Source organism: Lissotriton vulgaris, chromosome 1_1, assembly GCF_964263255.1.
Source record: "Lissotriton vulgaris chromosome 1_1, aLisVul1.2, whole genome shotgun sequence".
Taxonomy (NCBI): domain Eukaryota; kingdom Metazoa; phylum Chordata; class Amphibia; order Caudata; family Salamandridae; genus Lissotriton; species Lissotriton vulgaris.
This window is the reverse complement of record NC_141685.1, coordinates 145381313-145406983: the sequence shown is the minus strand read 5'-3', so window position 1 is coordinate 145406983 and position 25671 is coordinate 145381313. Positions and strand designations below refer to the sequence as shown.

Genomic DNA, 25671 nt, shown 5'->3' with positions numbered 1-25671 from the left:
GAGATGGTGTTTGGGCGACCCGCTAATGTGTGACGCGTGCCTAGACCAAGATCATTTACTGATGTTGAATATCCTATGTTGATTGATTACCTGTATACTCTGACTAAAGACCTTCGTTCTGTTCATCAGCAGGTAGCGTCTGTACTGCAACCCCTGCCAGAGGGCCCCGGACATCGCTTGGAACCCGGCCAGTGGGCGTTGGTCAAGATATGCGATCGGGACTCCAGCCTGGCTCTGAGATGGTCTGAGCCATATCAGATACTCTTGGCCACACGGACGGCAGTGAAGGTGGACGGAAAACGACATTGGATCCACGTGTCGCACCTAAAAAGAATTCCTTTTCCACTTCCACACGACCGGCGACACCCTGATGGAATCCTGACCCAAGAGGGTGAGAGAGCTGTTGCCTTGATACCGTTCTCTGATGCTCGTGAAATTGGAGCTGAAGGAGAGATAGGGCCGGACGGGGCAGTCCCTGGAGAATCAGCAATCGCCCCTGGCCCTGTCCGTGTTGATCTGGTTGGCAGCGGTTCTGATGAAGGTATTGCACCTTCCCCTTTCTTATTCTCTGATCAGGAAGTGCTGTGTGAGAAGTTGGCCTGATATGCAGTGCTCACTATTCTAGTGATCACTATGCATCAGTCCAAACGACCCTTATGGTGATTGGTTGTAAGTCAACCTTTTAGACCAGCTATCCTAGTAGCGTGGATACGAGCAGTCTTCGGGCTAAACTCTAGAGGGCGTGTTAAGCAAGCTGTTATACCATCACATATACCCCTTGAACACCAAGTGAAAGGACACCACACAAGTGTTATGAAAATAAACAGTGTATTTATTTAAGTCACAACAGCCCTGTACTCTTTATGAGGACAAGGTACTAAGCACACAACAAAACTCTTATGAAAATACTTCAAGTTGCACAATTTACACAAATGCCCGAGGGGCACGAAAAACCATATATTATGGAAGTGGAATGCGAAATTACTAGCAGGTAAGTACTGTACTAATAGGCTTTGGAATCGCTAGGACTACGTTACTGAACCTTCAGATTACTAGTAGGAGGCCTAGGGGACTCTGGTGCAGAGTGTGCACTCTCACGCGGGATGCGGGACAAAGTCTATGGGAGCTAGTAAAGGCAAAGTTAGTGTTCTCGGGCGAACCCGATAAGGTAGGTCGAAAACGACAGTGACTCTGGACCCTTAGATAGTGAGGCTATGCTGGGGCACCGAAATGCCGAAGTTACCTAGCCCAGGGGCTGCGGCTGCATAGGTCTGTTTAGACGTCGGGAATCCTAGCTGACGAACCAGGAGCCTGAAGAAAGAAGTTGCTGGCAGGCGACCAGTGAAGATAGTTCGAAGTGATCCAAGCCTGGATCGAAGATGGATGACACCTGAAAGCAGAGGGGACCAAGTTCGTGACTACTAGCCAGTAGTCAGTGGGCACCAGGAGGGCACCGGATGGTAGTCACCTTGACTAGGTGAGTGGGCGACGCTGGGCTCTGCAGTCTCACGGACCAGGAGGTGTTGTCGGCGACCAGGATGGAGGTACGAGCTGTCCCACAATGGTTGATGCTGTCGGCGTCGCTGGGCCCAGGATTGGGGCAACAAGCCTTGGCAAATTCAAGCCCACGCGGTGGACCTAAAATGGCATCTTGAGTGGACCAGGAGGGTCCGGGGTGGTCCTCTTTTGGAAGGGAGCAAGGGCCAGTCTGGAGCAACCAGACCAGCAGCGTTGTTGTCGTCGGGCGTCGTCGAGAAGGCCACAAGCCAGCGGGCTAGTAGCCAGACAACGCGGTGAGCAGCAAAAAGCAGAAGGGCCCCACGCAGATCGTGGAGATGCTGGGAGGCTGGACTTCGGTGCTGGTGCTGCTCAGGGTCGGGGCTTCTCGGACCCCAAAGCACTCATCAGAGGATCCCTCGGCGGTCGTGCTGGATAGAAGTCGTGCAGTTCTGATGATGGCCGGTCCCTCGAGGTCTCGTCGCACCTACGGTTCTCAGCTTAGCTGTAGAGGTAGGTAGAGGTCAGAGGTGCCAGGGAAGCCGGGTCTCGTCGAGCTGGGCAGTCGGATTCCGGAGGAAGGACGTGCAGCAAACCGCAGAGTTCTTAGATGGTGCCTGCGGATGCAGGGTGACTACTCCTTAGCCACAAGGGAGAAATCTTGAGAAGAGTCGAGAGTTCCTTTCGTAGAAAGTAGTTTCTTGATTCAAAGATGATCTAATTTGGAAGGGTCCCCGCTCCTGCCTTTATCCTAAAGAAAGGGGTGGGTACGCGACTAGGTCCTGCCCTAGGGGTGGGACCAGGAAGGGGGGTGGTTACACCCCTCTCCCATGCCGGACTTTCCCCAGGCCAGGGGCTGGTGTGCCCCTGGAACTGGTTCTAGCCGGCAGATGCGTAGTGAGCACCGGGGTGCCACTTGCAGTCACCTTCCTGTAAAGCCCTGCCTACCCAGGATACACAAATCCCTGTCTGGGATGGTGCTAGCACCGCCCCTGACAGGAAACCCTTTGTCCAAGCTCTCCTCGCCGGAAGGACTCCCACCAGCAGGAGGTCAGACTCGTGTCTGTGGTGGCAGCATCCATTTTGTGGAGCTGAGGCTTCAGTTAACTTTAACCGGGGTTCACAGTTACATACATGTCGTGTCCCTCTAGAAGGGTGGAATGCTAACCCCGTCGCCAGAATTGGCGAGGGGTTAGTATTCCAATTCATATGACACCTTACTCGACATGTTTTGATAAAGCGATACCAAAGATAGCATTTAACCGCGAGGATTATAATGCACTTAAGAGTATATGGTATGCGTTATCATGGAATAGCTATTAGGACTTGGTTCCGCAAGCTGCAAACGGGCTCAGCTCATGCCAGAGCACCATCTCACACGATTCCAAGCACTCTGCCTTCAGGATTGTCGAGGCCTGCCATAGGAGTGACTGATAGGAATCTGTGTGTCCATTTTTAGGGTTAGATATAGGTATACTATATCTAAAGCAAAGGGTGATTACACCACCTTGCCCCAGCTGTCGTGCAGCCAGTTGTGTCAGATTTAGATGGCCATCCAGGGGTGGCATAATACATGCTTCAGCCCCTGGTAGGCCCTGGGTACACCTATGCCCTGAGTTACAGGGTCTGATAAGGTGGCCCAGTACCAATTGGAAATGTACCTAAGGTACATGGAATCCATTTTAGAGAGAGAGCAGTAGGCCTGGGGTCCTGATTGGCAGGGTCCCAGGCCAACTAAGTCGGAAAACCAGCAAAACACCAGGCAAAAAGTTGGGGGTAACCATAGTCAGGTATCCACCTTCCTACAGCCCGGTCATATCCGATACAACCTGCGGCCAAGAAAACATCACAGTACCTCAGATGACACTGTTAGGCGATAAGGAAAGACTTGGAAAAAAGTAGGGCTTGCTAGATTCTAATCTGTAGTACTGAGCGGGACACTGGACTGAACTCGTTGAGTGCTAGAACATTGATATTGTGCTCTGTTCAGAAAGAAAGACTCTGTTCTTGTCAACTGGCCAGGTTGTTTGAGTAAAAATTTCTTTCGGAGGATCTGCATCGTGGGACTTCGTTGGATGTGCATATAAGTCTGCCTGTGAGGCTTTGACGGACACAGGGAGAAGAACCCTCTGCAGGAAGGTTGTTTTGGCCCAGCTTGGCTCTTTTGGACTTTTAGCAAGGAATGTACCCTTTTGGTCGTATTGTACTTGAGGAGGAACTCCCTTTTGCTCCTAGATATTTGCCTTTTTACGAACCAATGTTTTCTACTTGGACCATGCGTGTGAAAATAGCTTTCGTAGTTATAATAGCAGTTATTTTAGCAATTTTTATGGGTGTTTTCATATACTTAGAGTATAAGCACCCGATGCAATCAATGATGATGTCGACTGTTGCTCCCCCTGAGCATTTTATGTATACCTTAGCACCCCACAAAGAACGACATCGCCAGACCTATGCGAAAAATGTATTTGTAGAAATGCTTCACCAAACACACAGCTCCACCAACACCACTAACTGCTGGGTTTGTGGACTTTTGCCTTCTGTGGTGCACAATCATGATCTGTTCCTCTCACTACCTCTCTCCTATTTAGGGAGCTGTGAAGCCTGGTTCAAATTGTTTTCTGCCATGTACAATCATTATATAGGAAACCACAGGCAGTACACTTATACTGAGAAAGACTATAATATGATTTTGGCATACATTGAGGAACATCAGGGTTTTAACCCACAAGGTAATGGGGGACGGGGATCTTTAGATCCTCAGGCTTGTATGAACAGGTATATGGAGATTCGGAATAGTACTTGGTTACAGGTGAACTCTAAGATTTTAACCAATTTAATTCTTCTCAGTATTTCCAGCTTTTTGTTGATCGAAATGTTACAAGCGAACGCATTGTACCTATTCCTATTTTAAATACTTCCTCTGATTTCTGTGTTCAGGGGATGGGGCATGTACAGGTTGGTGACAGTGTTTGTAATTATACCTATCGTATGAAAATCCTTAGCAGTCCTCCTTTGTTGACGCCACCCAATGTGTATTTCGTATGCGGAGAAAATGCTTACACTTGGTTACCCCGTGGTTGGGCTGGGCACTGCTATCTGTCTTTCCTGTACCTGCCTGTATGCATAGCACCATCCGACTATCATAGAACACATCAGTTACACTCAACGAGAGCAGTACCCATTAGGCAACGTAGGCAGCTCATAGCAACAGAAGTTGATCAGACTGACACCTCCTTGCAGCAGTTCACGGATTTCAGCAAAGGCTTGGTCCCATTCTGGGGACCGATCTTTAATAGCAGAGAAATAAGAAGGTTGTCTAGAATAGTAGAAAATGTCATTAACATCACTACTTATATTATGACCAATGTTACAGTTGAGCTTCAGGCGACCAGACTCGTTGCGCTCCAAAACCGTATGGTTTTTCTCAAACCTCAAACCTCCATGGCCTTGCATTTTCACGTCTCCCCGTTCTCATGAGAAATAGCTTAACATGTAGCAAGCAGCTGCTTCTGCTTTTGGGCCCGTCAAGGTTGTAGGAGGGGGCCGGCCAGATAAGCACATTCTTGCAAGCGCTGTGCGGACTCTCACCAAAACTACCAGAAGGGAGTCGACCAGCGTGACCTTGCTATACTGAGCTTAGGTGGAAGCTGGGTATGCCATATATGGGCATATCTCTTGCCACCTCCTGTACCAACTTGTACTTTTCCATCTTAGGCAACGGTTGCAAATTGTGATAGTATATATGTATTGACCTGACAATGTGCCAGCAGTCTCTCGGCAGACCTCGGGGTGTGAGGTCGTTGGGAGCTCCTCTGGCAGAGTATTATTTGTTTAATAAACGCTTGAACTTTCTACACTGCCAATCGACTGAATATTGATGAATGATATTTGGTAATTGTAAGTATAATTCTTTTAGGGGTAAGTGAAAATTTCGGTACTTCAGGTGGCAGACGAGTGAGGCTTCACCGACATCATGACAAACGTCGACGGAGAGGACGCTGACGACATAATCATTGTAGGTTGAGGAGAAGAGAAGGTGGAAGTTGTCGTTGTAGCAGTGGCGACGGAAGTCATCGTCGACGAGGAACCCATTTTTTAGGCAAATTTGTTGCAGGAATAGACTAAGACGCCTGAGACTTAGAGGCAGATCTCGGAGGCGTAGAGGGCATAAGTGGTCCCTTAGAAGGAGCAGGAGGCCTTTTTGAGGAGGAAGTCTGGCCTACATGAGTAGAGATGTGGTGTTTCTTGAGCACCTTAGCCTTAGCAGATACCATCTCCGCCTCACTAGCCCTCTTCTTAGAGATGACAGTCCTGAGAGCGGAATCACTCTCAACATCTGATAAGGGATTATCCTTAGTCTTGAGTTTCTGTAAGCACAGAAGTAGACGTCCCTCTCTGTCTCTTAAAGTCTTTTGAGGAAAAGTCCTGCAGATTTTACAATCTCTCACCTGATGTTCAGGGTGGAGGCAGTAGATACACTTTTTGTGGGGGTCTTCAGAATGACGCCGGAATTTCTCACAAGACTCACAGTGTCGGATAAGTGACCTCTTTGTAGTAGACAAAGCAGTGAAGATATTCTGAAGAGTTTCTGAAGGGAAAAGGTAGAGGTACTGAGCAGAGCTCAGGGAGGCTCCCTTCACACGACGTGCGGTAGAAAATCTGAGAGCCTGAGCCTCTGAGGGGAAGGTTCCAGAGGGTGCTGTAGCCTGATTGGCTGGAGTTTGTATCATATCTAATGACTTGGACAAGTTATTAAAGTGGCAACTACCCATTGTCTGTATCTACTCGGGTCCAGAGATATATCCACACTCGGGATCTAAGGTCGTCCCATTTGAATACCCTAGCTACTTCGTCCTTTATACGCTGAAATTGAGGGGACTAAGATTTGCAGTCCTGGCCCCTCAATTTTGTAATACTCTCCCTCAGGACATTAGATCAATGATATCATATCCTCAATTTTGGAAACTCTTAAAGACCTGGCTCTTTTGCCAGGCTTATGAATTAATCACTTAGTGGCAGGACTCCCTTGTCCGCAGCGCCATGAAACCTTGTGGTGTGCGCGCGCTTTATAAGTATTTTTAACATAACATAACATTTAACATTGTCTAAATGGGACAATCTGGAAAGTCCATCTGCATTGGCAGTCCCAGGTCTCTGTTTCACTTCAAAGTATATTCCCTGTAGGGAGATGGACTACTTTAGCTGTTTGGGATTTCCACCTTTCATTTGCATTAACCATCGGAGAGGCCTGTGGTAGGTTTGAACTAGGAAGTGAGAGCCAAACAGGTTTGACCTAAACTTCTCAAGCGACCAAGCCACAGCAAAGGCATCCATCTAAATGGCAGTTCAATGCTGCTCCCTGGGGATTTCCTTGCCCTATCTGTCACTTGCATGCCTTGATAATGAGGCCTGCACTTCTCAGAGCCTCCAGTACTTTCCTAAGGTGGATCAGGCGATCCTGCCAGGTGGAGCTAAAGACAGAAATGTTGTGTAGATATGCTGCACTCAAGGATTCCAATCCAGCAAGGGCTTAGTTCACCAACCTTTGAAAAGTGGCAGGAGCATTTTTCAATCCAAAGGGCATTACAGTGAACTGACAATACCCATCTGGGGTTGAAAATACAGATATTTATTTTGCTCCTGCAGTCATGCGACCTATCAGCCAGTACTCTGATGTGAGATCAAACATACTCAGATACTTGGCTGCTCCCAACCTGTCAATACGTTCATCTGCCCATGGAATTTGGTATGCATTGCTTTTGGTCACAGCATTTATGCCCCAATAGTCCACACAAAACCTAATTTCTTTCTTACCATCCTAGTTATGAGGCTTGGGGATTAAGACAACTGGGCAGTTCCAGGGGCTCTCAGAAGGCTTTAGAACTCCCAATTCCAGCATCATGCTTACTTCAGCTTTGATGCTCTCTTTCACATGTTCAGTTGGCTTGTATGTTTTATTCTCGAAAGGTAGTCTTTCATCAGCGTCTACATCATGGATACACCAGTTAGTCTGGCTAGATATCAAAAAGAAGAGCTCAGCAAACTGATTTAGGACTTGCCTGCAATCAGTCTCCTGATGTGCAGGTAGAGTGTCTGACAAGACCACGCCTTCAATAGACCCCTCTTTCGGATTGTTGGACAGGTCAGGGACAGGTTCACTCTTTGCTTCCTGATCCTCATCTGGAACCATGAGCATGGTCACATCTGCCATGTCATAATAGGATGTAAGGCGGTTGACGTGGACAACCCTCTTATGATTCCTGTCAGAGCCATGGTCTACCAGGTAGGTGACCGCCCCTTTTCTTTCTAGTATAGGGTAGGGTCCACTCCACTTACCTAGCAGAGCCCTAGGAGCCACAGGACCCAAACCCCACACCATCTGCCCTGGCTGAAACTCAACCATCGCAGCCTTTTGGCATTACCGGAGCTTCTGGAGCTCTAGGCTGGCCGCAACGTTTTGGCTTGCTTTTTCCACGTATTCATTCATCCTCATACATCCTGGAGCAAAAGCCAAGCACATAGTCCACTATATCTGCTAAGGTTCAACAAGAGGTTTCTCCAATCCCTCCTTCACAAGGCACAGTGGTTCCGACAGGAAACCCAAACAGAAGCTAAAATAAGGAGGACCCCACTCCCTTCTGTGGCCCTTCCCAATAGGCAAAAAGCGGGCATGGAAGTAAGACATCCCATCTTCTTTGGAATTGTTCATGGAGTCCACCGATCATGCCCCTCATGGTCTTGTTAAATCCTTCAACAAGGCCATTACACATAGCAGAGTGGCATTGGCCACACTGTCCAGGACATATGCAGCGGGGGATCGGAGGTCCCACATTTGGACCCCTAATATTATGCTGTTCAATTGCAACACGCAGCTCGATGGCTCAACACAGTCCCTAGTTGAGAAATGCAGCTCTTGGCGGGAATGGTGGAAGCTGGTTGTCTTCCAGAGCTGTTAATGGAGGAATCGGGAACACCAAGAGATACTCCATATATTGTGCGACAGACGGCCAGAGTATGGCAATGGTTTGAAGTGAGAGTACTTAAGCGCGCACCATTCCATAGGGAGCTCCCAATCTGGATATTAAAACCAATCAGGCAGATGGCACTCAGTATGTCCTTCCAGGTATGGAGGAAGTGGGCTACAAGCAATAGGGTGAATTGTACCCAGATTACACTTATCCCCTTTAAACATGCCCGCAAAGAGTTTGGTCTAAGCCAGGGGCAATTTTTACAACATGCAGGCTTGGCAGCCACAACTAAGCACACCTGTCCATGCTATTCGACAGCTCTGCCGCATACTGAAGCCTTGAGATACTGCTAACGTATGGAGCGTGTAGACACCTAATTATGCATCTTTACAGAACAATGCGATCAGATACAGTAGGCACTACACAAGGGGCCGGAAAGGCCTGGAATTTAGACTTTGACATTCCGATGGAAGATCAAGACTGGCAGCGGGCCTATGAACTAATATGCATGGTTTCTACTAATGCCCATTTCTGACTGATACATTATAATTTTCTGCAAAGAACCTACTTAACGCCACAACACCTTCATCGAAGGTCTTGCCCAGATATATGCTTGCGCTGCAACACTGTGGGGTCTGATTTCTTACATTAACCATGGTCCTGCGATGAAATACACTCCTTCTGTAGTGTAGTTGTTATTTTCCCAATAGGCCCTGCGCATTGGAATAACATAAACAAGCGGGGCTTTCCCAGGTTGCTGAGTTTTATCTTGTTGAAGAACTCGGAGTGTAATCTAGGAATCTTAGATAGTGGCTTCTGCTGTGTCATTTGCTCTAATGAGCTGCAGAGGAAGCTGCAGAGGAAGTGATTCTGAAATGTGGCTCTGTTCGTGTTAGGCCAGAGACGAGTTTCTGAATGATTACTCTTGATCGTTTATGCCAATATAGGGGTACAAAGGGATTATAGCCGTAGAGGGGCATAAAGTCACAGTATTGATCAGGGTCCTAGATTAGAACGCAACACCCACTCCACAAATTTATGTCCATCAATTTACTAAAACTATAGCAAAAGATGCATGTGTAACATTACCCATCCCAAAATACATATTTGCATTTGAAATGGCGTATGCGTAATACGTGGTAATTTTGGTACTGTACGTCTTTAAGCATAGAAATCATTCAAAATTATAGCATATGTAATCAATGAACGATTTTGCGAAAAAAATGTACACATGAAATATCTCTTAATACAGAAAAGAAGGGCGAGATAATTTCATCACATATAAATGCATTGCTGTAAAATGTGCAGGAGGCTGATGTAAAGTTATTATGTCTCTAGATTTACCTAAAAATAGAAGTAGAAGCTTCTGTTCTTTATGAATAGGTCTACTTTAAGCAAAGAATTTTCGTGCCAGAAAAAGGTAATTATTTTTAAAAAGTGTTCAATTCAAAAAAATTCTTGTTGAACGGGGGAAATAGAGTTCCAACGCCTTTTAGCAGTTTTTGTTGATCAAAACTGAAGGCCGAATTCAGAGTTCATGGGAACGCTGTGTGTCGGAATGCTTTTCTAAATTATTGTTTCTGTTCGGGTGAGAACATCATATCAGACAGGCTCTCAAAGAATTGGTCTACAAAATCAGGTGACAGTTCGACTAAGTTCGATAGTGCTGTAACTTGGCAGGTGTGAGAATGATTTCTGTCATCAAAGTCTGGATCGGCAATGCTCACAGATGGTCGTACCTGGGTGATGTTGCTTTTATTTTTCGCTCCACTGTCACCACCTAGTCGTAGCACAGGAGTCTCAACGAATGCCGTCATCAGGATTGGTAGCCGCTGGGGACAACACAATGCGTGAGCCGGACTTAGCAAAGTATCGATATCCATTGGTACTGCTGATGGAAGTGCAAGACAGATGTCCAACACGCACTCATCTCCGCATAGCATACATCGAAGCACAGGTAAGATGCAGGTCTGCCATATCGGTCTGAATGAAAGAAACCAGGTCAAGTTTAGATCTCTCAGCCTGGCCAATCCAAGGACTCTAGTTATTCTGTCCCGGTAGCGTATTGCTAGGATCGTTTCTTCCATACTTGTAGGAGTCATGTCTGAGCTTTGGCTTGCCATATCGGAGCAGGAGGGTCAAAAATAAAATGCCTGCTACAAATCCCAAAAATAGGGGTATGCCGCCAAAGACTGAATGGACAAAATTAGGAATGATTCCCAGAATTGCTTGAAATGGTGTTAGCAGTCCCGTAAAAATCGTCTTAAATATGCCTGGGATGCCTGTGGCACTAGACATGTTAAGGAGTTGGCTAAGCATTTCTTTGAAATGCACGGGGCAATTTGTTGATAAAAGGTCATGAATCTCAGATGTTGTCCTTGCAACTTGGAGTTCATACGTCTCTTTTGATGACGTGATGGGCACTGTTGTCTGCAAAAGCACAGACTTCATTCTGCTTAAAGTATCAATTCGTATAGAAGAGAAATTCAGATGAGGCCATAAGGGAGTCTCAGTGTCTCCAGGGCCGTTTGGAAACAATGCTTGCATACAGCATTTGACCATGGATGTTACGCTTACGAGATAGGCTTTTCCTGGCAAAAGGCCACAACATCTGTGATCCGTTATTAGAATGTAACTCCCATTTGCGAGTTGCATAAAGAAAGGCTCTATCTGTGTTGCAGGTGTGACAAGTTGGTGGCATGAAAGGTTGTTAGAATTTCCTTCACAGGCTACATGTAAATTAATACCCTGGCACAAAAGTATACCGCTTAGTGAATGTTTACAGTTTTCACCACTAAGAAATACATTTTTGTTGCTGTCACTATAGCATGTGTGTTTGTATGGTAATTTCCATGTTGACTTAATGTATCCTTTACCCAATCATTCAGCCATTCAAGGCACTGCTTCCCTACACTGTATGTTGTTACTATCCCTGGATGTTGTCTCTGGGAGTATCTAGGGTCTTGTCTGGTCATTGTTAACCCCTGTGTTTTATTCAGGAATCTATCTTGACAGTTGTTTGTGTCAGTAGGCCAGATTAACCACTTTTTCCAATCAGGATGTGTTCTGTTTAAATGTAAAATTTTAGATACGTCAATCTCAATATCTGTTGTTGCATTATCAGGTATTGGCTTTGGAATAGACGGTTTGTTAAGGTCTTTGATCTTAGCTAGGCCAAGACAGGTTGTTTGTTGGATTATTTCATTTAAAAACATTATTTGTTCTGGGATCATGCAGGCTCGAAATAGTGCTTCTAGGCCTTGTACCTGCCACTCTTTTGTACCCCAGATTGTTTTTGTTTCAATGTTATTTTTCCAATAATCAAAACCAAATGCCATCATTTTTTCATAAAATGCTTCTGAATATATCAATTTAGTATTTGTCAGCATTGTTTTCAATCCTGTTTTATCTAACAGTTTGTAATAAAACGTTTCTGCATCACTGGTGTTAAACCCTGAGAAGTACTGAAATTTCTCATAGAATGTTTTAGAACTGCTTTTAGGTGGTGTAGCACAATGTTCCCATTGGTTATACTTAAAAACATTTCTAGGCTGCGCAGATTTATGCAAATAATGATCACCATAGTGTGTGTAGCAGAACATCTGTTCATAACTAGACGAACCTTGCAAATAATCATGATCTGTGAATCTAGCTGACATTACTAAATCAGACATCATATTATTAATACTTTCAAAGTCCCAATCATCAGAGAATGTACTAGGTTTTACAAAGTCACTTAACGAAACCATGAATTGATGAGGATACTTCAGGATTTCGACCGGACCATATATTTCCTAGTCAGTTTTTTCCCATACTACCCCACCGGGTATTGGAATGGCTGTGACATTTACTGTTGACAGTTCTCTTTTCTTCACGTGCGATGATCTGTGTGGTTTGAGGACTAAGTTGATGTTCTGACTTGCTGTGTCCATTGTACTATATTTTCCCTCAATTAATTTTCCCAAAGTATCATGATGAGCCAAAGCAGGAGGAAAAATACACCTAGACCAAACCAGAACTAAATAAGGTAAATTTCCTTGAGTTGATGAAAGAGTTCTGTTGCTTTTTCTTTAAAAGTCTTTTTTGTTTCTCGCATCACTTCGGGGTTGCTTTGATCCTCAGAAAAGTTGTCGAAGTTGATGAAGTAGCCAGAGGCAGTTCTGTCAATTGTTGGAATTGTTCTTTCAATTTGTCTTTCGGTAGCACATTCTGATGCCACATCATTGTAGACTGGTGTTTCTTAACAAACTGTTTCAATCTGTGTCTCAAGAGGCACGAGTTCCATGGCATTATTGCATAGTCCCTCTCTGTGCACTGCAGGCTGATCGAATGTGATTAGTCTTTCAGTTTGAACCTCTTGGATTGTTGCACGTTTGGGTATTCTGTTGTTTCTCGGGAGTTCACTGGGCCTACTGTTGATTATAGGGCACATGCTTGGGGTTTTACCAGGTAGATTGATACAACTCTGTTCTCCTTTTTACCAGCAAGGGGCGGTAGTACTACTGATCTTGTTCTGTTGATAGCTAAGACAGGTACTGCTTTTCGGTAAGAAGGCCCAAATTCCTTCTTCACCGCTATTTTTTCTCTGACTAGATCCCCAATCTTTGGAATCCAGACAGGCCTTGCTGGGGCTGGTGGTGCCTCGTCAGTGGTAGCTGGCTGTTGCTTTAACTTTATGTTGCTTAAGGATTTTCTTGTTTCGTTCAAGTCCTGTAAAACAGCCACACAATCTTTGATGTCAAAGTCTGTTTTCTTATCTTCTACCACTGATACCTGACTATCTAAGTCCTGAATTCGCATTCTAGTTCCGAACAATAGTTCGTATGGGCTTTTAGAGAATTTCTGGCAAGTTGTTTAGGCTTAACTGGACACTTATTAAATGTTTGACCCACCCAGCACCCGAACCTAATACCTTCGCTGTTATAGATTGCTTTATGTCCCCGTTTTTTCTTTCTACCACACTGTTCCCTTCGGGGTGTGACGGACAAGAATACCGCAAGCCAACGCCCATGCTGGCCATGGCCTCCTTATAAGCTCGAGAGCTAAAAGCAGGACCTTGGTCAGAATGGAACATGGAAATTGCGTATGTGCCGATAAAGACTTGCAGATCTTTTATAACCGTACTGGCGTCAGCCGAGCGCTGAGGCCACATTTTTTAAGTGGATTTAGCCTTGATGATATACAATGGGACGCGTTTCTCTTGTTTGATAGCGCGGATAGATCGCCTAATGCTTTCTATTAGGGCTTCTGACACTACACTGGCCGGTTCTCCACTGCGATCTCTGTTGCAGTCTTCACAGTTTTTTGAAAATTCATGAATACCTTCACTCATTTCCGGTCACCAGTACTCTGATTCTAATTCTCTCAGAGAGTCCCTGATTGTTTGGTGTCTCAGACCCAACCCCATATGTGCTTCCTGTAATAGGAAACCTCTCCGCTTCATGTTTGGAATTACCCTATCCCCCACTCCAGAGATTCGAGCAAAAGGAACGGAGTTTGCATCAATTACGTATGCATAATTGAGTGGATAGTTCACGGATAGTGCTGCACAGTCGCCTTTAACGGACGTTTTGACTGCCAGCATGGTTTCCCCGTCTATGTATTTTTCTGAACGCTTTTTTGTGGCTACGGAAGCCGGTTTAGTTGCTTCCACTATGGCTGTATTAGCCAATGAATTCCCTGCAACGTGAACGCCATCACGTTGATGACTTAGAGTGTGTATCACGTGAGTCTTTTGTAGTTCTTTCTCTAAAAGAGCTACCTGTTTCCAGAGCATTTTATGCTTTATTGTGCCACCTGTGCCATCTTTGCAATTATTTTCAATCCAGCTCTGCAACTTATTATTGTAAGAGTTGACGCATAAATGCGAATCGCACACGATTAGTGTCGGGAATTCACGTTCTGCATTTTCAAGCGCCATCTTTAAACACCTGATTTCAGCTCTCTGAGCCGAACAGTACTTCACTGATTCAGTTTTTGTTATTTTCGGTCCTAATTTACCGCTCAGCCAGCGACCTTTAACAATCGCACAGGCTGCATCGTAGGATTTGCTCTCTACGTTGAAATGCTGTACCAAATCTATCTGTATAGATTATACAGGCGTACTGTGGGAGAGGCAGAAGTTCGATTGGCAGAGGATATTCTTCTTCATATTCTAAACCATTCAGTTTTTCGAATTGTGGGGCGAAATAGTATTTCACATCTTCCGCTCCTAGAGAATCTACATACTGTATCCATTTCGGATCCAGTGACACTGTAGGCAGGTTTACTGGGCTGAATAGCGCCTCGAAGGCGGATTCCGCTGTGAGGATATTAATCCTTTTGCCATGTGCTAGTTCTTGTTCATTCGCTAATGCAGTTTCTACTGCTTTCACAGTATTTTCTGTTGGACTGAATGTTTTTTCTGCTTGTGTGTACAAGTGAGATTTAATTGAAATTGGTACCTTTTCTCCCTCATTAGAGGTCAGGTACGTGAATCCGCATCTTCCTGGGATGACTCGGATTACAAGATTGCGTGTGTTGTCACGTGTATCTAATTTTGTTTTTGCTAACATGTCTGTTTGCAGTGATCTCCAAATTTCTGTATGTTTTTGAGTCCAATTGATTTGTTTAAAATCAGGTTTAATTAGTTCGTAGAGAGGTTTAACCCTCTCCGCGTAATTTAGAATGTAAGTTCTACAGAAATTCAGGAAGCCTAGAATCGATTGTAAGTTCTTCAGCGTTTTTGGAGCTTGGAGTACAGCGCACTTCTCTAAGAAGTTGTCCTCTAGGCTTTTCCCTTCACTTGATAATTCGTATCCTAAAAATAATACTGTCAGATGGGCAATTCGGGACTTTTTGAAGTTGAATTTGTAACCCTCTGCTTCGAACCCAAGTATAATGGTGTTCACTCTTTTCAAGTGAGTATCCAAGTCGTCGTCTGTGAGATAGATATCATCTACGTAAGATAATGCCTCATCATCATATATTTGTAGTAACTCTGTTACTCTGGCTGAGAATAGTCCTGGGCTGTTCTTGAATCCCTTTGGGAGCCTACAGAAATTTTTCTGTGACCCCATTACTGAGAAAGTCAAGTATCTGCTTTCTGGTGCAATGTTTTGACAAAAGAAACCATTAGATATGTCTAATGTCGTTTTATATTTTTTCCTAACTATGTTATTCATTAGTGCAGCACTATGCGAATTTTGTACTGCAAAAGTTTTGCAACATGCATTAAGGTGTCTGTAGTCCAAAACTAGACGATATGAATTGTCTGGTTTGGAGACAGGAAACAAAGGATTGTTCATTTGAGAGGTGCATGTTTCAATCACCCCCTGGTATTCAAGTTGATCTAAAATCTCCCTGACTTGTTTTTTAGCTTCTTGCTTAATGGGATACTGCCTTTGTGCAGTCGGTTGATTTTTTAACTGGATTTTGTGAGGAGGAGAGTCCTCATCCCATCCTACATGATTTTTGTATAATGCCGGTGCCTGGGCTACTGCCCATTTCCTTGCATAAGTATGTTTTTTGTGATCGGAATGTGATTCGAGAAGGCAGGCATAATCATTTCTTCGCCACGAGGGCACTCCCTGACAAACTCTGGGGGCCAATCTTTTTCAGCTAACAGAATGTCATAGCCTTTTGAGAGTTTATCCCAAAATAGACCCCTTATTTTCCTAGTCTTATCACCCTCTATACGCAATGTTATTTCATATATCTTATGGGGCTCGCTAACTCTGGTGTCGGCAGTTTCAACCTGAATGTATTCATTCGTGTCCACTGTCTCCAGATGACTCATCAGGATCTTGCGAGCTATACTGATTTCTGCTGCACTGTCTAACATTGTCTTGCCCACTCCCCGTTTTTCAACTGTGTCCTCAGTATTCTCGGCATGTTCGATTACTCTAATACTGGCTACCTTCTTTTTTGGAAATTGAGATTTTTTACTCTGAGCAGGTTCCTTGTCTTTGGACTTGGTGTGCTCTCCTGGGTCTGACTGTCCTCTTCTTTCCGATTTCTGCGAAAAAGATCGAGAGGGACGTGTATCAATACTTTGATATCTATCAGGCTTCTTCAAATTATCCCTATTTCTAAGGTTATATCTTTTCTCAGAGGGCTCCCTCTGGGGAGACTGGTGTTCTCGAGTCGGAGTTCTTTCCCTCCGTCGAGGAGACCTTCCTCTGGACTGGAAAACTTTTTCCTTGGGAGTGGATTGTTTATTTCCATCCCAGCTCTTTTTAGGAGTGTTTGAATTATTTTTAATAAATAATTTTACTAACTCTCTATATGCCTTTGTTAATTCTCTTATGTTAACTAAGAGTTCTTCACTTGACATTTTATCAATGTCCGGATGTGGTGTGTAGCTGGCTAGAACCGGCCACGTTGCTCCTGGTCTACCTAGTGGACAGAGCCTGGTAATATGATCATTGTGTTATAGGGCGCCTTTAAACCAGAGCAGGTGCTCTTGGTATTTTAATGGGATTTCAGTCTCCTCGAAAGGAGCGTACTCTTCCGGTGGATCCCCTACTATGTAGTAGTGGAACTCGTGTGTTGCGGCGTTTGCCGCTGGAAATTTTATCCAAGAATAGAATACCTCTGTCTGCCGATATTCGTGTGCCTCTATCACGAAGACGACTGTGCCACCTTGTGTGGTCAGTCCATTTTCTATAAGTTTTGACGTTATAGATTTTCCTAAATGTGCGGGGATGATTATTGCACCCGGTTCATTAGTACCGTCGGGACCCTGCTGAGTCGCATCTACTGCGGGTGCAGCGGTTCCGTTTTCTCCTGGCATTGTATAAATGCAAGGTTTGCAGAGCAGGTCTCCAAGGAGACAAAGATTAGGTGCACAATATTTTGGAACACTGTATCCTTCAACGTTGAATAAACCAGAGCTTTACATAGGAATCTCTTCCTACTAAGTTCGGGCGGATTTTAAACTTTTACCCACTCCAGACGTCTATTGGAGTATTTACGGGAGAAAGGGGTCTGTGTGAAAAATGCATGACTGAGTTATTCTAACGTCTTGCGTTAGTTTTATCGCCTTACCAAACGTTTGGGCGCCATGTAGTGTAGTTCCTGTTTTCCCAATGGGCCCTGCGCATTGGAATAACATAAACAGTAGTATGGACGTAGAAGTGCGGATCTTCCAGGTCTCCACTGACTATGCTAAACTTAATTGGGTGTGTTACCAACTAGCTCAGGGGTTACTGGAAACTTTCTTGACTGAATAGGAAGTGATCAGCTTCCCTGGTACAGACAAGAAGGGATTCAGTTTTCCAACAACCGCATAAACATGACAACTTTGCTCCTTAGAATAAGAGTCAATCTCTAGAGTCGTGTGAAACAATAGACAGTCATTTTACTCAGTCAGTTTTGTGCAGATTACTTTCACCAAAGTGCAGAGAATAGAGAGACGGGCGTTTTCAATAAAAGGTATTATTTATTGAACAATCTTTCTTCTCGTACAAGAGAAATGAATTGCCACAATTGCAAGACTAGTTATTATAAAAAGTGCGTACAGTAAAAAGAGGATTGCAAAATAATACTGTAAAAGCATTGATATGGTTTCTTAGCCATACAATGGTTTAAAATGAATAAAACATATATACATTCATATATACATTTGGCTAACGTACTCAACTGGTGCTTCTAACTACGCCTACCCCAGTGTACCTGACCTAAGCCTAATACTTGGGAGGGAGTAAGTAAGTAGCAGTTTTAGTTAAGTTGGTTTTGCCAAGGTTTGCTTCAAGAATTCTCTCTAAGGGTTTAGTCAACACCATACCTCTGAAATAGAATGTTGGAGGTCTAGTATCTCCTTCCAGGGACTCGATATCCCAGTCACTCGCAAGAGTAGGATGGAAACGCCGGAGCTGGATTTCTCGGCAGGAGAAAAGACAGCGTCTCTCTCAGCGCGTCGAGGAAGAGGAGGGGCAGTGTCCGCGGGCAGCTTGCATCTGCTGGGCTCTGAAGGGGACAGCTGTTCTGCTCCTATGTGCACCACACCATCGTTCGCTGATTTCGTTGAGGCAGCGATAGCATCAGTATCAGCGAGGCAGCGTTTGCTTAAGGCAACGTTGGTAATATTTATACCTGAAAGGTGCCTGGTTTGACGTAAGTTTTTGGACATAAGACGTCAATAAAGATGTCACTAGGAAGTGATCGTCTCTTAGTGCTCATTAGAGTTCTATTACTAATCAAAACATAGCAAGCGGGGCTTTCCCAGGTTGCTGAGTTTTATCTTGTTGAAGAACTCGGAGTGTAATCTAGGAATCTTAGATAGTGGCTTCTGCTGTGTCATTTGCTCTAATGAGCTGCAGAGGAAGCTGCAGAAGAAGTGATTCTGAAATGTGGCTCTGTTCGTGTTAGGCCAGACACGAGTTTCTGAATTATTACTCTTGATCGTTTATGCCAATATAGGGGTACAAAGGGATTATAGCCGTATATTGGCATAAGGTCACAGTATTGATCAGGGTCCTAGATTAGAACGCGACACTTCTGGCAACTAGCTGTCGAAGAAATGGTTCATGCCACACAACTAAGTATTGAGCTGACACCCAAATGCTGTTTATTAGGCCTCTTTAGATACGAGAAGGGCGCTAGATAACCTATGCATTTGGTCAGTGGCCTATGGAACTGGCATGAGGTAGAATTGCAATCACATGGCTGCCCCAGCATGCCCCAAAGATTGCGCTTTGGCATAGAGATGGGCCTCTTCTTCTATGGCGGGCGCTTCTATCTCGTGTTGGTCAGATTCTTCCCAGAAGATATCCAGAGTGTGTTGAATGCTTTGGCGCTGCCTCTCTCGTCATCGAGCCTGATGATCGGGTAGAGTCCTCTTGGACCGAAACGACTTACAAGCATCACAGTCTTCCTTCTTGTGCTCCGGAGAGAGGCACAAGTTACAAACTTGATGTAGGTCAGTGCAAGGGTACTTGGCGTGGCACCCAGGACAGAAATGGAATGGAGGCCGTTCCATTTGCAGATGGCTGGCCCTACGCAGCAAGGCCCGACGGTTGCCCACGAGGTTTTCTATCGAAAATGTAGAGTTTGTGGATCTATTTGAAACACGGAGAACAGGGAAACGGGTACTGAAACAATACCGTTGAGGGTAGAGTGGTCTGCGGGGAACCCAAAGAGCGGTTTTGGAGTACAGCAATACACATCCGAACCCGTTTGGGGTAAAAAACAATCTAACAATGGAGTTGATGCCCATGCGCACTATAACCGAAAGGTGGAGTCACCTTACCTCGTGACTGGAAAGACTTCTTCAAAGAAAAACAACTTGCAAACATCCGGACCCAACACAAGATGGCAGGAGTATGCAAAGCATGTGCATCTACAGCACAAAAGCCTCAAACAGAGGACTAATGCCACCAAATCCCAGCCGTGGTATCTTGTCATGTTGTGGCTGAGGGTGCCATGTGATGTGGCAGGCTATAGTGCTTGGTGTGATTTGGTCATTTTTGACACGGTGGAGTGCTGAACAGTTAGGCAAGTTTTGATTTTCTTTGTTTTTGGGATCGTGTTAAATAGTGCGGTACCTACCGTGTGATGTAAATAAATTACATTGCTAATATACTATGTGGGGTGAGTGTTATTTAGGGCCGAAGCCTTGCTGATTATATGCAGAATAACAGGTCTGGGAGGTCACTACTGACTAGGGCAGTTTAGCAGCTGCACAGGCCTTGGGCATTGATCCTATTGAGGATAATATGTGACGGGCCACTGGTGACTGGAGCTAGCAACAACGCTGGCCTCTGGTATTCATTACAGGCAGGGTAACAATACATGTCAATATTGACTGGAACTGATTGGCAGTAGAGTTAACCTCTGGTTTTGAATATTTGCAGGATTTAAGGTACAGGGGTCACTACTGACTGGAGTTACTTAGCAGGATAATAGGTCTCAGGGAGCCAATCTTGACTGAAGATTGTTAGTATGATCACTAGTCCCAAGGTGCTACTAATGACTCAAGTTGGCTAGAATGATAACAGGTCCCAGGGGGCAGTACTAACAGGCGCTGGCTAGTAGGCTTACATACAGGTCCAAGGGGCCACTACTGACTGGAGCCGGGTGAAAGGATAACAGGCCCAAGGGTGGTGGGGGTGCGAGTGGCACCAGTGACCGGAGTTGGCTAGAAGCATTGACGACCTTTGGTATTGATTAAGTGCAGGATTCCAGGTCACAGGAGGCACTGCTGAATACGGCTGGATAGCAGCAGTGGTGGCCTCTAGGAAGAAGGAATTGAGAAAGCATAACTGGATATACTGGTTTCTTTAATACCGATAATTGGTTACACATGAATGCCACAACGTGCATTGATATATTGCATTACCAAATTACAATATTGTTATATTAAATTTTATTTTTTTGAAAACCTTTATTGATGCAATCAAAGTAGTACAAGCGTCGGCCCACAACCACAGGGGCTGGCCGCAAATTGGCAATTCAAATCGAAGTACATACATTTGTAAGCAATCCCGGCGATCTCTACGAAGATTGCAGCAGGTGAGTAAATGCATCATCAATATAATAAACATACTAAAGGTTTCATTTTATCTTTTTTAAGAGTCAGTAGTGGCATTATTATGAAAGGCGTCACACCATACTTGAAAAGTAGTCAGAGACGAGGGGGGTGTTACGCACTGCATTCAGAAAACAGGCCTCAAACCAATACAATATTGATCACGCAACAGACTGGGAATAAAAATATGTCTACTAGCAAGCGATAAAGTGCGAGCACCCTCCCGTACATCCACCCTCCAGAGACAATGAAATAAAAGCTGGTGTAGACGCCCCAAGAATCAAAGAATGGCAAAAGGAGAAACAGCCAACCCACTGGGAAGAAGAAAGAAAGGAAAAGGACCATAGAACAAAACAAAGTAAAATAACAAAACCCCCCCAACACCTGCCACCCTGCACCCCTGTATTGGCTACGGCCTACCCCACTAACAGCGTGCCTGTCGCCCCGGAACTACCCTAAAGAAAGGAAGAAAAGCGGAGGAGGAGAAGAACAGACACACTCCCGGTCTCCCTTGCCCCCCGCCAGTGGTGACCATCCCAGGACATCCCACCCACTGCACGAAGCAGATATTACCCCGGAACCTGGGGGGGACAGCAACCAAACCACCCGCCCCCGTTACAATATGAGGTATAATCCCGACTCAAAGCACAAGACGCAGCAAACCCCAGGAGCCAAAATCAACCCTGACCAGTACGTTCTCTGCGGTAGTCCTTGCCGCCCGATCCAAAGTCTACATACGAAAATCAAAGCGTTCAATACAGTACTAGACAATGGGGTCAAATCGAAAATAGGACATCACCAAAATAAACCCTGACCAGTACGTATCTATCCGAGAGTTCTCATCGCCCAGTCCAGAGTCTTCATGAGGAGTTCGAACCATTCAACACAGTACAAGACAATGGAGTCAGATCGAAAACAGGATACAAGATGGCGGCATCCACAATTCCGTCCGGGAAGGATGAGAAAAAGCGACGAGCTTCTCAGATAGTCGCTGAAGAGCCGGTCGTGGCGAGCAACACTTTTAGCACCGATGTTCCGTCGAACGAGGATTGAGGAGGGAAAGCCAGCATTGATCTCAAGTGCGCCATCCACCAAGCCAGAATCATCCGAGTGGGCTGAGGCAGCCTTCCGCTCGGGGCTGTAAGAATGACAAATAAAGGACTCCACAGGAACCACAGGTTGCTGATGGCGTGTCGGGGCATCTTGCACCGGTCTGAAACAGGCCTTGGTAAGCGGTACAGACATTCGATCGTAAATGTCGGCAATTTGAGAGTGGAGCGCCCCTTGTTATATTAATTTAATGTGTCTATTCGCCCTAATATGTCTCCAAAGTCACATGATTCTATTAGGGCCCAGAAGCATATTATTTAGTCATTTCCATCTTCACACTTTCCTGCATCTTGTAGTAAATTGAATAGTGACAAACAAGTGTTATTTCCAGAAACAGTGAATTCTGCAGCTTGTCTGTGTATCTTTTATCTGCACCTCACGGACTCCTCACATTTCTCTCTCGAGAGAGAGAAGATCCTGTCTCCTACTCATTAGTGTTGTTTCAGTAACTGTTTCTATCACGTGTGCATGTTTCCTTGACTTGTATTAGGAGAAAAGTGTATAAAAATACATTGTGTAGCATTAACATTGTATACTCCACCTTGCTTTAGGGTGGATGCTCTCGTCCATTGCAAAGACAATTGTCACTTGTCAGTTTGCTTGGCCTTTTGCTATTTTTGCATTAAATGTATGATAGATTTATTGGCCTCCCGGTGTGCTGTGTTTTATTTTACATAGCACAAGAGATGCCGAGGAAAATGACAGTCCAGTACACACATTCTTCATCTAAATCAACTCACAGTATACTGTTCTGGAGGTTCAGTCCCACAGACATTATCTCTAACTGAACACCCTAGGAAGCATGTGCTATTCAATCCAGTTGCCCTCTGATGCGGCGTCCTCGCTATTGGATAAGTCAGTTTGCCCTGAATTTTAGGAGGGTTGCCGTATCTAGTGCACTCTGTTAGACAGCGCTCACCTGTGGTAGTAAGATGTTAATAGGCACCTTATCACCTATGCATGGTGCAGGGCTTTGAGTTACAGAGCTCCTCACGCTGTGGATAAGATTAGATCACATTTACCCATGTTCCCATATTTGGTCCTGATGAAATGCCAACAGATTGCTTCATGACTACACACGGCATAAAAAAAGTTGACCTGAAGTATAGACCCCAGCTTACCAGCAGGTCCATAGGTGATCGATACTTTCACACAGTGATAGGGGCCATTAGTTCCTCAATTTCTCTGCCACTGTTTTTAATCTCAACATGGACCAGGAAGATCACATTAACTATATTGTGGCAACTGGTCGATAGTTGATCTTATATTCAGACTTCACCAATCTCACATCTTATGACACAACATCCTCTGTCCTACTATGCTAATCCGGCGTACTTAATAAAAGATCTGCAACTAAGTGCCCTCTTGTGGTGCCTGCCAGGCACTGTAGCGCCGGCCTGGTGAGGAGTATAGCCAAGTGATGAAGCATGTCACCTTCAGGTGAGTGAACGCAACTTGCCTTAAAAGCACATGCTTGCTAGGGTGTCTGCGTTCAGTTACAGATAAAGTCGCTGGGATTCAACCTCCGGAACAGTATACTGTGATTTGACTGTTATATTTTAACAAATGTACGTAGCAGATATTGGCCCTTCCTTGTTTCACAAAAATGATCGGATACCTGCCTCAGAGCGCACTTCTTACAGACGAGTATGGGGTTATCATGTTGGTGCGACAAGCTCCTTACCTGTGCGAGTTATCCGGAACGATGCAGGGGGCAGACCCAAACCAGCCACACATGGAGATCAATGACAAATACTGAAGAATTAACTGAGCTTCCAAGCTGGTGACCATCACTTAATTGACCCTGAAAATAAAAGACACATTTTTAGTATTCTCGTAACTCATGACCATAAAAAACAAAGGTTATAAATTCAATATTGTGTCAAATACTTAAAAAATGGAACTGGATGTGCTGAATCGGATGTTGCCCCAGGTAATGTGTGACCCCTTCCACCAATATTGCTTATGAGACTTGTAGTTTTGGTTTTCTCATTAAATGGATGGGCTCTAAAGTCCCAGTGTTCTAAGCGATGTTGGTCAAAATCAGAGGCCTGAGTGAGGGTGAATGCAAAAACAACAATTGATGGACAGAATGCATAACAATGTCATACATTCACCCCAGTACAGAGATCTGGGCCTAAATCCATCGTTTTGTAGCACTCCTCACCACCCCAGTTCAGACATGGCTATATGCAAATCAGCCTTGACCCTGTGCCTCATGGGAACAGTCCAGCCCGAACTGCTAAGCCATGTCTTCCCTGGACCGGAAACAAGCTTCCGAGGATCGGTTTCTGGCATGGTCCAGGGAAGACATGGCTTGGCAGTTCGGGCTGGACTGTTCCCATGAGGCACAGGGTCAGACTGATTTGCATATAGCCATGTCTGAACTGGGGTGGCAGAGTGGGCTAAAGAACGGTGATGGATTAAACCCAGATCTTTTGACTGGGTGTGAGTGTTTGATGGGTTCAGAAGCTCCGGCCATCACCACCCCCTTTTGTACCGCTTTTGGCCACCATAAGTGTGGCAGGGTATGCTCAGACGTGAGTCCCTTGCTCACTTTGCCACTGGATTCAAGCAAGCCGGGCTGAAGACGGCTGGAATGCCAGAAACTGGTCCTCGGAAGCTTGTTTCCGGTCCAGGGAAGACATGGCTTGGCAGTTCGGGCTGGACTGTTCCCATGAGGCACAGGGTCAGACTGATTTGCATATAGCCATGTCTGAACTGGGGTGGCAGAGTGGGCTAAAGAACGGTGATGGATTAAACCCAGATCTTTTGACCGGGTGTGAGTGTTGATTGATTCAGATGCTCCGTCCATCACCACCCCCTTTTGTACCACTGACTGAGGATGAAGTATGACATGTTTCTGCTTAGCAGTGAGATGAATGACAGTTCCCCAGCCCTTCCATTCTTTGACAGACAGAGGCTCGTTGGCCGTTCATATTTTTTTGCTTTTTTTAAATAATCTTTATTGAGAATTCCTGGTACAAAGAAAATATATATTCAAATTCATTATTCCATAAAAAGACAAGCGTTATCATTCATATTTAAGAAATACATGACTTATAAAAGCCCGAGTCAGATGGTAAAAGCATATAAAACATAAGCATCAATTCTTAGCTAAAAGCTGCAGAGGGGTTAAAATTCCTAGTTAATACATAAATGTAATTACTTTTTTTTAAGTCTTGAGTCCCTCCACCTTTCGAATGGTGCCCAGATATTCCTGTCCATTTCCTGAGTTTTTTTACCCTCATGACCATACAAACATGACTCTATATTGTGCATTCCCAACATTCTGGCGAGCCACATTTGAAAGGATGGAGCTGTGGTGTCCTTCCAACCAGTGGAAATAAGAATCCGGAGTACCGCCACTGAGATAAAAACCAGAGCTTCTGCTTCTTTCCTCAGCTTCAGCTTATCATCTGTACCTAATAACATCAGGGTACGGGATAGATTGATTTTAAGATGTAGAAGCCCCTCCCAGAAATTCATAATTTCCTTGCGAATTGGGGCTAGCATGTCACAGTGGTAAAACATGTGCAAAAGGTCTGCGGGCCGGAATTGCACTTGGAAAAACAACAAGTGATG

At 44.9% G+C, this 25671-nt stretch overlaps 1 protein-coding gene across 1 annotated transcript in view; it reads right to left on the bottom strand.

Moving 5' to 3' along the window:
- Window positions 1-23901, bottom strand: part of LOC147737852 (uncharacterized) — a 46351-nt gene extending 22450 nt beyond the window's left edge. The window contains exon 1 of the mRNA XM_086947809.1: window positions 23771-23901. The gene's annotated coding sequence lies outside the window, so the exon portion shown is untranslated. The remainder of the gene's footprint in view (window positions 1-23770) is intronic.
- Between the last annotated feature and the right edge of the window lie 1770 nt (window positions 23902-25671).